This window comes from Primulina tabacum, chromosome 2 (assembly GCF_025594145.1).
Source record: "Primulina tabacum isolate GXHZ01 chromosome 2, ASM2559414v2, whole genome shotgun sequence".
NCBI classification, from domain to species: Eukaryota; Viridiplantae; Streptophyta; class Magnoliopsida; order Lamiales; family Gesneriaceae; genus Primulina; species Primulina tabacum.
The window spans coordinates 48761659-48775129 of NC_134551.1; the positions used below are offsets into that span (position 1 = coordinate 48761659).

The 13471-nt window shown below is 33.4% G+C and overlaps 1 long non-coding RNA gene across 1 annotated transcript; it reads right to left on the reverse strand.

The window, feature by feature from the left end:
- On the reverse strand, positions 1–896 carry LOC142537996 (uncharacterized). Its single transcript, XR_012818626.1, has 2 exons — positions 743–896; positions 1–548 (listed from the first exon to the last, which is right to left on the reverse strand). It is a non-coding gene; the product is annotated as an uncharacterized LOC142537996 (long non-coding RNA).
- Between the last annotated feature and the right edge of the window lie 12575 nt (positions 897–13471).

A 13471-nucleotide genomic window follows, 5' to 3' on the forward strand; every position in this document is an offset into this window, starting at 1 on the left:
TATATTAATATAATAATATTATTAAAAATAAATTAATTAAAATTTAAAATATTCCTTTCACATACATTATAATTTATCATCCAATCATGCATAGGTTTTTGCTTACGTAGATTGGCTGCTCATCTTTCTCTCTATCTGGAAATCTTCATTTCTGCTCATCAAGTATTTCTTTTCCCGTGCTCGTTTCACTAAACGAAGGTACACTAAACCTTTATTGGTATTTGACGCAACAAGCGGATTGAGAAACGGAATGCTACTGGAAAACTAATATAATGCACTACTACCAATTCATTCAACACTGGGATCCATACCATCTATGCTTTCAGTTGTTGTAATTACATAACTGAGATGGACGGAGATAGGGGATAGTAAGCGAATCATCTGCTTTTTTTGAGATAACAAAACATAAAATAGACTTTAAAGGAAAGTCGTGAAGCATCTGGCTAGGTCAGCTACTCCCCCAAGAGAGTTCTCCCGCTAGCTATTGACGAGGAATAGATGAACTTGACATCCTAAAGGAGAATGTCTGTGAGCAAACCTGCGTCCTGCTTTGACCGAAAGAGGACGGAAAGTCAATCAGATAAGAAGAGTTGGGGGGAATACTCGGAAAAGTGCTTACGAAATGAATTGAAAAAGTTTCCCCCCACTGCGCGCTACCTGAGAGGATTCCCAACATGGAAAATTCGAAGGAAAATAAATTATCTTAGACAATAAAATGCGAGAGATAAGGAAAGTACTTTACTTGACTGTCCATCTGAGATGAGAGCAGGACGGTAGAAAAGAAGGCGAAGTCACTCGACCCTATTCCTTCTTTTGTTTAGCATGATAAAGGCTGCATTGGATTCAATTCATTGAACTTACTTTGCCCTTGAATTATGCCTTTTTTTTCAAAATAGACTTAGTAGGCAATTATCGACTAGTGAATACCCAAAAAGCAGAGATATTATACAGGAATAAAACAGGCATAAATATTATAACAAAAATAAATTAATTAAAAATTAAAATATTCCTTTCACATACATTATAATTTATCATCCAATATGAATAGATAAATAATTCACGTACCAAAATAAAGTTTGTTCTTAGGCAACTTATTTAAAAATACCCCTATCCTTACTCAACTTTCTTTTCACTTCTCTTTCCTTCAAATCTTTGTTTTTACTCCCCTGTTTTCTAAAATTCCCCATAATACCCTTATCTTCATTTGTTGGTATGTGTCATTGTTAAACCTATCGAGCATGTTCTTGAAGGCATATAGTTCCAATACATGCATCTACGCAAGGTTTTCAGCCTATATACCATGTCCCAATGATCGATTTTTTTAAATAAATGATCCATCATGCTTCCGTATAATAAATTGAACAGTTTACTGTTTTGACCAGAGTGCCTTTGGGTTGTATCCACCTATGGTTCCTGACGCAGATTCCTTCAACAACACTTAGCACAACCCTGTTTCGTTTCATACCTCATGGTGTATAGTAAAATAGTTCAATTTGAAACTAATACATGAGAGGGGCAAAAGTCTTGGTTCTTTTATTCAAACATACAAAATATTATTACATAGTAACATCCTGTAGAGGAGTAGAAACTTGTTTAGCTACTAATAGTAGCCGAACTTAAAATACACATAAACTTGAAAGATAAAATATTACAACTTATTTGAAAGAAAATGAAGAGGTTGAGTTATGCCTTAATCTTCTTTATGTCTTCTTATTTATAAAAGCCTCTTGTGGATTTGTTTTTCGGACTTCAGACTCTTGCCAAAACTTTTCTTTAATGTCTTCCAGCTATTGTCGATTTATCTCCTGAGTTGGTCAAGTGGGTGGTTGAGTGGTCCCTCCAATTTTCTTGAGTTGTCTTCTTCCTAGATTATTAATCTAGAAACAACTTGTTCATCCGATTTTATCTCCTGACGTAGATAGAAGATATGAGTCTGGATCATATCAGCTGAGATTTCATTACCCGCTTCTTTCAGAAGTTTGTATAGATATTTGAAAATCATCAGCTGTTTTCTTGTTGCCTTAATCTGTCTTTTGGAGACCTTGAGATATGTATAATACATTTTCTTTTGGTTCCATAATTCGGTTGACTTCTTGGGTGATTTACTTGTTCCCATTTACTCCATTTTATAGATGTTTTGGGTTCAAGTTTTTTTGGTCCTTTAGTGGATTTATCACATGTCCACTAACTCCTGTCGGGGAATTTTTTAACTTTTGTTATCCCCAAGAAAAAGTGATGGTAGTCACATGTCCACTTATTTTTGTCGAGGAATCTTAAACTTTTAGTTTTTCCGAAAAATACGTGGTTGTGGTCCTTCACCACTTGGTCCTGTCTCAGCAAGATGCTTCTTGTCTGACTGAGGTCTGATGCCCTTGCCAATTTTTAGCTTCTTTTGATTTGGACACTCTGGACAGATATTCTCCGATCATCTTCCCACATGAGCCATATTACAGAATTTCCGACGAGTTTCTTTACTTCCCGGCAGCTTGCTATTCCACAAAAGATTTCTTTTCTTTTCAAATAGATCTTTTGCAAAACTTGTGGTTTTTCCTGTAATAATATTTAACAAGAATGATTCGTTTACTGAATTATGATAAAATTTAAAAGGAAACTTGACTTTGTCCATCTCAGTTAGACAGACCCATAAACCTCATGCTCTTCTGGTGGAACATTTATTGAAGCAACAAGGGGTGTTTCTTCTGATGGAGGATCCTTGATAAACTTTTGAACATTTGTATCTGGTCTCTTTAACTTTATAAAATGAAAGCTTCGTTTGAGCCTTTTCCTATTGATTCCGGTGTTGTACTGAAGAAGTATAGCTCCAGAATGTCTCCCCTGGACAAATAGTCGTTATTTGCCCAAGTTTCATGAACAGCTTCCTGGATCCATTTAGGTAATCCTGAAATTTTTGGGAAGCTAGGTGATGTAGTATAAATTGAGGCAAGAGCCCCAAATTCATATCATGCTTTGACTTCGTTTGAATATGAATTTGATTTCATCCATACCCTAGGATATTCCTGAAACATCAACCCTTACGGTGGCTGAGTTAATGCACACTCTTGTTTTTAATTTCTCACAGTTTTGTTGATATACCTGGAATAGAGAAATTGTAACTTTTTATTACCAACCTTAGATTTACCCTTGTCGGTATTAGGTTTAAGGTTGATATTTCCCTCTTCAATCCCCGAGGTAAAGGGTTGACTTGAGGACTCGAGATAAAGATCTGGAGTCTCAATTTTTTTTTTCAGCCGACTCATCTAAAGATGATCCCGACTTAACACTTGTGCTAGGGGTGTTTGAATCCTCTGCTCCAAGTATAGAGTCCTTGTGCTAGGGGTATTTGACATAAAGCTTGTCATAATAATCTAGCCTAATCGGGTTTGGATTCTATATTATTCTTCAAGAAAGATTTCACATGTGTGTTATCAACTTTTAAAGTGAATTTTTTGCAAGTAAGAATAATTGTCATTTTTCAAAAGTCATTTTTACTCCATAAAATTCTTTTTCGTTGATATGTCATCATATGGCTTCTGCATCTGAGAAGAGTCCACTGCAATATCTGCATGGCTGTTCTCCTTCTGGTGTGAGCTTTGTTAAAACCGCCGCCCACCAATGATCACCGGCATCTCTATACAATACTAGATCATCTTCATCTTGAGGAATAGCCATTTTCAGAAGATTTTTACAAATATCCTTCAGTTGGCTAAGTCCCTGTGTATGTTCTTCTGTCCATAAAATTTCGCATCCTTTTTCAATAATGGACTAAACAATTTCCTGTGTTTTGCTAGGTTTTTAATAAACATCCCAGAAAAATTAACAACTCATTGAAAACTTTGAAGTTGTTTCTCTTCTTTTAGCTCGTTTGGAAAATTTTTCACTTTTTTATGATCCTGCAAAATTATTCCTGACTCATCGATTTCTATTCCGAGGAATCAATCTTTATTGTGGCAATGACTGTTTTTTTTTCCAGATAAAACTAGTCCTTCCTTTTTACAAACATCAGAGAAAATCTCTAAATATTTAATATGTTCTTCTATGTTTTAGATGCAATTAACACATCGTCAATATTGACAAACATAAAATTAAAATAATCTTTAAATATATTATCCATTTTTCTTTGAAATATTTGTGGTGAATTAGTCAATCTCATTGGTAATATTTCCCAAATATAGTGTCCTTGTGGGTTGGAGAAAGCTGTGAATTTCTTTCTTTCCTCTTGCATCCGAATTTGATAAAATCCGGACTTACAATCGAATTTAGAGAATATCTTCCCATTGTGTATGCAAATGATTAGATGTTCTCTGCTAGGTATAAATACCAATCAAACTCCAGAATCTTATTAATTTCTTGGTAATTAATAATAAATTTGGATTTGTTTTCTTTTGTCTCACAATGATTTTCTTACCAGAAATCCCGGACTTCTGTATGGTAAAATTCCTGCTTTGATCAAACCAATATCCAAATGTTCCTTGATTATAATTTGCATATCCCTTTGATCAATTATGTTCATTGGGATATATTTGTATCAGACAAATTAATACTATTTGCCTTCCTTAATTTTAAGGAAAGCTTTGATCTAATTTTTATCCCATCATGCCAAGGGATCTTTATTGTAATTTTCTTTGATCCTTTTCTTGAAATCTTCAAATGATACATTTGATTCAAACCCTAATTCATTCTGATGTAGGGCTATCTTAAGACATTCTATTTCTTCAGGTTGTAGATGTTTATCTGCTCTTAATTGGAGCATTGTTTCTCCAAACCGTGTAGAATCCTTCATTTTTGGGTTCAGAAGTTTTCCTTCATCACCACGCTTGCTGCGAAATTGAATGGGCAATTTTCTGTAAAATGCCTCTCTTAAATTGCTGAACTATGTTTTCATCTTATATCAAGGCGTTTGTCCAGCACCACCGATTATGATTTCGGTCATCTTAATCCCTTTACATAAGATTATGATTCTTCTAGAGAAATCTCTTCCAGCAATTTTTGGTAATTCTCCTTCTAAGTTATTTAGAAAAACTTCTCTTTTTGTTTTATAGATTCTTGTACTTGAATCAATATAAGCAGCAAAGTATTATGCTTTATATTGTTCGTATAACATCCTGACTGGAATGTATATCGAGAATGAACTTGTGGTTATTGAATTTTACACATTTTATCCTCAGCCATAAACTCCATTACATATTCTAGTTGTTTCCAAGGTTTATGCTCCTCAATAAATTCTAATTCAAGAACCAATCGATCTGATTCTTTTCCTGGAATTCATTTGATATGAACTTCCAATTCTCCGACATTGATTATTCATTGGTAAGTTCCTATCATAGGTTGTTCTAAATAGTATATGGTATTACAATGAAATTGATTTCTTTGTTTCGTAATATTAAATACTATTTCTAGTTCTTTCTACCCTTCTGGGCATCTAAGATTTCCTATTGTCGAAAAGCTTTTTAGTGCATGTTCGATTTCTTGAACATGTGTTTTCCCCACATATGGCTAGTAATTCTATCTCCTTGAAAGGATAATCTTCTTTATTCCAATATAAGATTTTGATTCTTTTATAGAATCGGTTTGTCTTGTATTTGGATATGTGTTTCATGTATTAAGGGAAACTCAACTCTTTCTGGATAAATTTCCTAAGCAACTTTTCCAAATATTTCAGGTATTTCAATGAACTCATTTATAATAAATAATTCTGAATGATGTGTATTAGATAGAACATATGAAATCTGATAGGTAATAGAATATGGTCTATTGCCTTCTTTCATCAGCCTTTTTTCTTTGAAGTTTTGATGCAAAGTCAAAGCTCGACTGAAATCTCGATCTGCGAGATTGTGGGCAATTCTGGGATAGATTACTCCTACAATTTTTTCTGCACAGAGATTTTCTGAGATTGTTCCCAGTACCAAATCTTGAAGGTTACCCATTCTTTTATTTCATATGGTGATATCAATAGGTGAATCTATTCCTTCTTTAAAAGTAGTTTTTATCATGATCTGGATTGCTCCAATATGGATCCATGACATGGTTCATCCTACTTCTATCTTGAATTTTTGTAATTTCTCATTAATTTATTCAGAAGGAATTAACTGCATCTCCATTCTATTTTCTGTAAGTTCCATTGGGATTGTCATTTTCCTTATGGAAACTTTATAAATTAGATAATGTTTTTTATTTCTTAGGCCAATATTTCCTAAGAATTTTTCTACCTGTTCTGCATAAAATCCCTGATATCTATGAAAACTAGGATTTTCTCTTATAATCCTTTTGGTTGTCTGGCAAAAGAAACCAGACAAATCATCATGTGTTTCGTGTCGAAATACCTCGTCTTCAGTCAAATTCTGATTTCGATCCATCAGATCCTTCCTGACTTAAGACTTCTTCTTCTTCATATATACTTTCATCTGAGGCAATATTCTCAAATCAATACAACTGAATAATATCTTTATAATAAACTGCTTCTTCAATATCTGGAGTTGGATCGAAGTATTTTATTCCTCTTTTTTCATTTTCCGGACAGTTGGTCGAGATATGACATCTTGCTCCACATGTCTAGCAATTGTAATCCTTAAAACTTTCATTAGCTCTAGTGTTAGCTCTTCTAAAAGTTTTTTTTGTAGGTGTTCTTCTTGTGCTTCGAGAGGTACTCGATGCTTGCGATGATATCCTACTTCTTGATGGTCCACTTCTTTGCCCAGATTTATAAGATCTGGCCTTTTATCTGGACCAAACTATTCTTGGTTTCCAAGAGCTTCTTCCAATTCTAGCATAGTGATGTGTTCTAAAACTTTTCTTCTTCTGCATTTGTGGTTTACTTCCAATAATTGTTGGAAGATCATTTTCTTTACAATACAAAGGAGTACGTTTGTTAATACCCCTTACTCGTTTGTAATTCTTTTGTAATGCTGTTAGATGACACCATTCTGCCAATTTTTCTTTGAGGAAAGAGGCTCTTCATGCCAATGTATATGGATTTCCAGGGTTCCCTTATGAGCATTTCTCTCCAGGGACTTGGCATTTTAGCGAAGAAGAGTTGCATTGCTATATCTTCTTCGATCCCTGAATTCCATCTATATTTATTGAATATTAACATAATGTATTCATCTATTAAATATATGTCATGTAATTCCAGACTATACAGACCATGAATATATTTTTTTTTCTTATCTATATCATGAGTGTTAAGATAGTCTACCCCTATAAATTGTACCTTAAAAATGGTAGTCATTCTTCCGGCTATCTCGCTAAGAGATTCTCCGGCTATGACTGATTCTTTGGTTTCTATTGAAGTCATGTCCCAAGCAATTTTAACTGGTCTCATAAGACTCATTTCCAGAAGTTTAATGAATCCTTCTCTGTTGAGATCAAGTATTCCTACTGCGATTCTCATAGCGGATGTCCAATCATCTATGAGATCTTCTCTATTTTTGAAATCTAATACATCTAGGTTGAACATAACCTCATAAGAATGTATAGGTTCTAAAACAGATTTCCCACAGGGTGTCTGGAGCAAAGGATTTTTATTCTTTCTTGACCTTGTTCCCACTGGGTGTGACTCTCCACCAGTATGGATATCGGTTTGGGATTCTCTCATATTTATATTTTGAGATCCTACACTTTCCCTTGGTGGTTCCTAAAAAGATGACCAAGTTATGGAGGATTGTTCGCCTCCCGTTGTGTTCATCTTCAGATCTACAACCTTGAGATTTGCAAATGATTCTGCAAGGTCTTGGAGATCCTTGAGACCAATCTTTTATAATGTTGTAATCAGATTAATTTCTTTTCCGAAACAGATTTAATTAGATTGATCATTTTTTCTTCTTCAGTTAAAGGTTTTGGCATTACTTTGGCCTTCTCTCGTTGATTTAACAATGGCTCAGTACCAAAGGATGGCGGTAAACTTCCTTCTGAAGTCCTCTTACTAGAATTTGGTTGTTGTTCTAGGTTTTGAAGTCTTGTTCGAATATCCTTTAATATTCCAAGAATTTCTTCCTGGTTTTCAAGGATTTTCTCCATATGTTGCGGTACATAATACATCATATTGTCATAATTATGTAATGTCTTTTGAATTTCTCTAAGATCTCTAGAGAGTTTACAGGAGGAATCCGGTACTATTTCTAAAAACCTATTATTTTGAATCATAAGTTTACCTCATAACTATGATAAGTTCCTCTTTGTTCTTGATTTTTAACCTTGGTTAGATCTTCCTATTTCAAATATTCCAATATTTTGGAATAACTCCTGCAAAAAATTAATCTCGAACCTGGGTCCGGATTAATGTAATTTGAGAAAATTCTCCTCCTCAATCATTTAATTACTCAGTAATAATAAATTTATATGTTTGAAATAATTTTATTTAGATTCTGATACTATTTTCGGTCCAAAATATCATTCCATTGGAGTAATCACATACAAGGACAAATAAGATTTTTTGTCTTTTTTAAATACTTTTAGAGATGGAAACAAAATTTTTTAATATAAGAAATAAATTTAAAATTAAGTTTGATTTAAATATTTTTTCATAATTTACCTTTGTTCTTTATATAATTTATGTTCACGTGAAACCTCACATCAATCAATACACATCGCCCACTTAATTAGAAAAGTGCCACTCGAATTTCAGATAATTACAATACCACCCACTGCATGTCAGTCATATTATTTTATCCATATTATATAGAATTACGAAAATTGTCAGTGTTTTTTGTCATCAAAGTCAGATCTATTGGAAAATAATATTTAAAATGTGTGTATTGAATATTTGAATGTTGAATATTTGAATGTTGAAAATAAGAGTTGTAAATATTGAAAATTAGTGTGTGATGATGTAGGTAATGATGTATTTTATTTTTGGATTATTTGTAAAGATTTCCTATAAATAGATCTCTCATTTGTGAAGAAAATCACAATTGAGTAGAGAGAAAAATATTATAAAGTGTGTAGTTTGGTAAATTTTGAGAGTTTGAGATTTTTACTTTTTACCATAAATTTTTACTTTTTCACAACACGTTATCAGCACGAAGCTCTAAAAGTCCTACATACTTTTCCAAGCTCCAAACAGAAGAAAAAGGTAACAAAAATAATTATATTTATTTTACTGTTATTTATTTATTGTGTATTTATTTAATATACAATATAATGTTATTATTAGAAATAATAAAAATAAATTTTTCATAAACTTGTTATAAATCATGGGAGGATGTTAAGACGACATCCCACACTCCCGGTAAGGGATACGACAAGTATAAAAGCCTATAAGGTTTTTAAACAAAATAAATTATGACACTCATTATAATATTATGATATGATATACATAATTATTTAAACATGTCTAATATTATATATATATTATATTATTACAATAAAATTATACAAATACATACCTTTATTTTTTTTGTACCCCAACGGTCATAAATGGTAAAAAACGGCTAGTTTTTGCCCTATAAATATGATCTCACAAACACATTCCATCACTCCAACTTTCTCTTCTTCTCTAAAAATTATTCATCATCAAATTTTTCGAAGAAAAAAGAAGATGGCTTTCTCAAGGAAATTTTTAATTATTTTGGTTGTCATACTCACGAGTCTTGTATTTATCGGAGAATATCCTCCTCGTGCGTTTTCTTTATTTTTACAAATACTTGTACTTGTTGTTTATCCGTTATTTTGTATTGCAATAATTATTAACTAATAAAATGCATCGTAATTTTTTTTAGTACCACCATGTCAAATTTAACAAAGCTCGAATTTGTTGCGCTCGACATCACGGGAAATAATTATATGCCATGGACTCTAGATGTAGAAATACATCTTGAGTCATTGGGTCTAAGCGAGACCATTAAAGAAAATGGCATATGCACGTCACAAGAAAAGGCAAGAGCCATGATATTTTTGCGTCGACATCTCGACGATGGATTGAAATGTGAACATCTGACTGAAAAAAACCCATGGCTTTGTGGAAGGGATTAAAAGAAAGATTCGAACATATAAGAGAAGTTATACTTCCGACCGCCCGGGATAAATGGAATACATTGAGATTCCAAGACTTTAAAAAAGTCAGTGATTACAATTCGGCGATGTATAGAATAATCTCGCAATTAAAATTTTGTGGACATGATGTCACAGAATCTGAGATGCTTGAAAAAACATTTTCCATGTTTCATGCATCAAATATTACTCTACAGCAACAATATAGAGTACGTGGATTCGCGATATATTCTGAACTCATCGCCTGTCTTCTTGTGGCGGAAAAAAACAACGAGCTATTAATGAGAAATCATCAGTCCCGACCCACTGGATCAACAGCATTTCCAGAAGTAAATGCTGTAAGTAAAAATGAATTTAAACCTGGAAACCGAAATCAAATTCAAAGACAAGGTTTTGGTCGAGGTTGAGGTCGTGGACGTGGACGTGGACGTGGACGTGGAATTGGCCGTGGTCGTGGTCAAGGCCGTGGTTTTGAAAATAATCGAGATAGTTATTGTTATAACTCATCTCAAAAGAACGTCTCAAACCATCCACAGAAAAGGCATCATGAGAATACAAGTGTTAATGAGAAGCACTCAAAAAGATATGAAAGTTCTTGTTACAGATGTGGTACTCCAGGACATTGGTCCAAAGTTTGTCGAGCCCCTAAGCACCTTTGTAAACTTTATAAAGAATCATTAAAGGGGAAAGAAAAGGAGACCAAATTCACTGAACGCAGTGACCGTTTGAGTGATTCAACTCATTTTGATGCTGGTGATTTTATGAATGATTTCTCTGGAAATGATCAATATGTTGGTGGGATAGAAATGAACAATATTGATGCTGCAGATTTTCTCAACGATTTCTCTGAAAATGAACAATATAATGGTAGAATATAAATGTACAATAATCTATTTTTCATGTATTCATAGAATAATGTTTTATTGTATAATTATGATTTGTGTTATATTTAAATATATATTGCAAGTAATTTATTTCATTGCATATTTTTTTGAAGTTCAAATATGGAAAATGCTATGAGCAAAGCTGAAGTTTGCATACCCGATAGTGGTACAACGCACACTATCCTCCGAGATAAAAGATATTTCTTGGAACTAAAACCAACAAAAACAACGGTGAATACAATATCAGGTCCTGTAGACTTGGTTAAAGGATGTGGTAAAGCACAATTTTTGTTACCTAATGGTACAAAATTTTTGATCAATGATGCTTTATATTCACCACAATCGAAAAGAAATTTGTTGAGTTTTAATGATACATATTCCCATGGGTATGATACTCAAACAATGAATGAAGGGAATGAGAAATATATGTGTCTTATCACATATAAATCAGGAAAGAAATATGTGATTGAAAAACTACCAATGCTCCCTACTGGATTGCATTATACACATATAAGTCCCATTGAATCAAACATGGTAGTTGATAATTCTTCGATATTAACCAATTGGCATGATCGATTGGGACATCCTGGTTCAACAATGATGCGAAGAATTATAGAAAATACACATGGCCATCCACTGAAAGACCCGAAGATCTTTCAGAATAATAAGTTTCAATGTAAAGCATGTTCTCTTGGAAAACTTATTATAAGACCATCACCAGTCAAAATCCAAACTGAATCATCAATGTTTCTTGAACGTATTCAGGGTGATATTTGTGGACCAATCCATCCACCATGTGGACCATTCAGATACTTTATGGTATTGATTGATGCCTCCAGCAGATGGTCACATGTATGTTTATTATCAACTCGAAATGTTGCATTTGCAAGATTACTTGCTCAAATAATAAAATTGAGGAATCAATTTCCCGATTATACAATCAAGAAAATTAGACTTGATAATGCTGGTGAATTTACTTCCCAAACTTTCAATGATTATTGTATGTCTATGGGAATCATTGTTGAGCATCCTGTTGCTCATGTACATACACAGAATGGATTGGCTGAATCATTGATTAAACGTCTGCAAATGATTGCTAGACCAATGATTATGAAAACAAAGCTCCCTATTTCTATATGGGGACATGCAATTTTACACGCTGCTTCATTAATTCGCATCAGACCAAGTGCATATCATAAATACTCCCCATTGCAGCTTGCATTTGGTAAAGAACCAGACATTTCTCATCTGAGAATTTTTGGATGTATGGTGTATGTGCCTATTGCACCACCGCAACGAAAGAAAATGGGACCTCAAAGAAAGGTTGGAATTTATATCGGTTATGATAGTCCATCAATCATTCGATATCTTGAACCTCAGACAGACGACGTGTTCACAGCACGTTTTGCTGATTGTCATTTTAATGAGCAAATCTTCCCAATGTTAGGGGGAGAAAAGAAACATACCGAAAAAGAAATTACATGGTATGTATCATCATTGTTACATCTGGATCCAAGAACAAAACAATGTGAAAAAGATGTACAACAAATTGTACACTTGCAAAGAATAACAAATCAAATACCAGATGCATTTGCAGACACAAAAGGGGTAACTAAATCATATATACATGCTGCAAATGCCCCTGCTCGAATTGAAATTCCAAAGAAACAAATGGAAGATACTCATGATGTCATTAAACGCCTGAAGCGTGGAAGGCCAGTCGGTTCCAAGGATAAAAATCCTCGAAAAAGAAAATTCATAGAGAAACACGATGATCACAAAATAAAGAATGAAGTTTCTGAAGAAACACATGATGATCACAAAATAGAGAATGATGTTCCTGAAGAAACACATGATGATGAAAATGTTCTGTCAGAACCACAAACTGACGAGAATCATGAAATCTCTATCAATTATATTAATACTGGAAAAATATGGAACCGAAAAGATATAGATGAAATTGATGATATATTTTCTTATAATGTGGCAATCGACATCATAAATGATAACGAAGATCATGAACCAAAATCTTTTGGTGAATGTAAAAATCGGCAGGATTGGATAAAATGGAAAGATGTCATCCATGTTGAATTAAATTCGCTAAATAAACGTAATGTTTTTGGACCTATAGTCCTTACACCTGAAGGTGTAAAACCTGTTGGATACAAATGGGTTTTTATTCGAAAGCGAAATGAGAAAAATGAAATAGTAAGATATAAAGCTCGACTTGTTGCACAAGGTTTTTCTCAAAGGCCTGGAATTGATTATGAAGAAACGTATTCTCCTGTGATGGATGCAATTACGTTTCGGTATTTGATTAGCTTGGCGGTATCTGAAAATTTAGAAATGCGTCTTATGGATGTTGTTACAGCTTACTTATATGGATCACTTGATAGTAATATATATATGAAAATCCCTGAAGGATTTAAGATGCCTGAAGCACAAAGTTCAAAACCTAGGGAATGTTATTCTGTGAAATTACAAAGATCATTATATGGGTTAAAGCAATCAGGTCGAATGTGGTATAATCGACTAAGTGATCACTTGATGAAAAATGGATATGTAAATAATTCAATATGCCCTTGTGTTTTCATTAAGAAAAC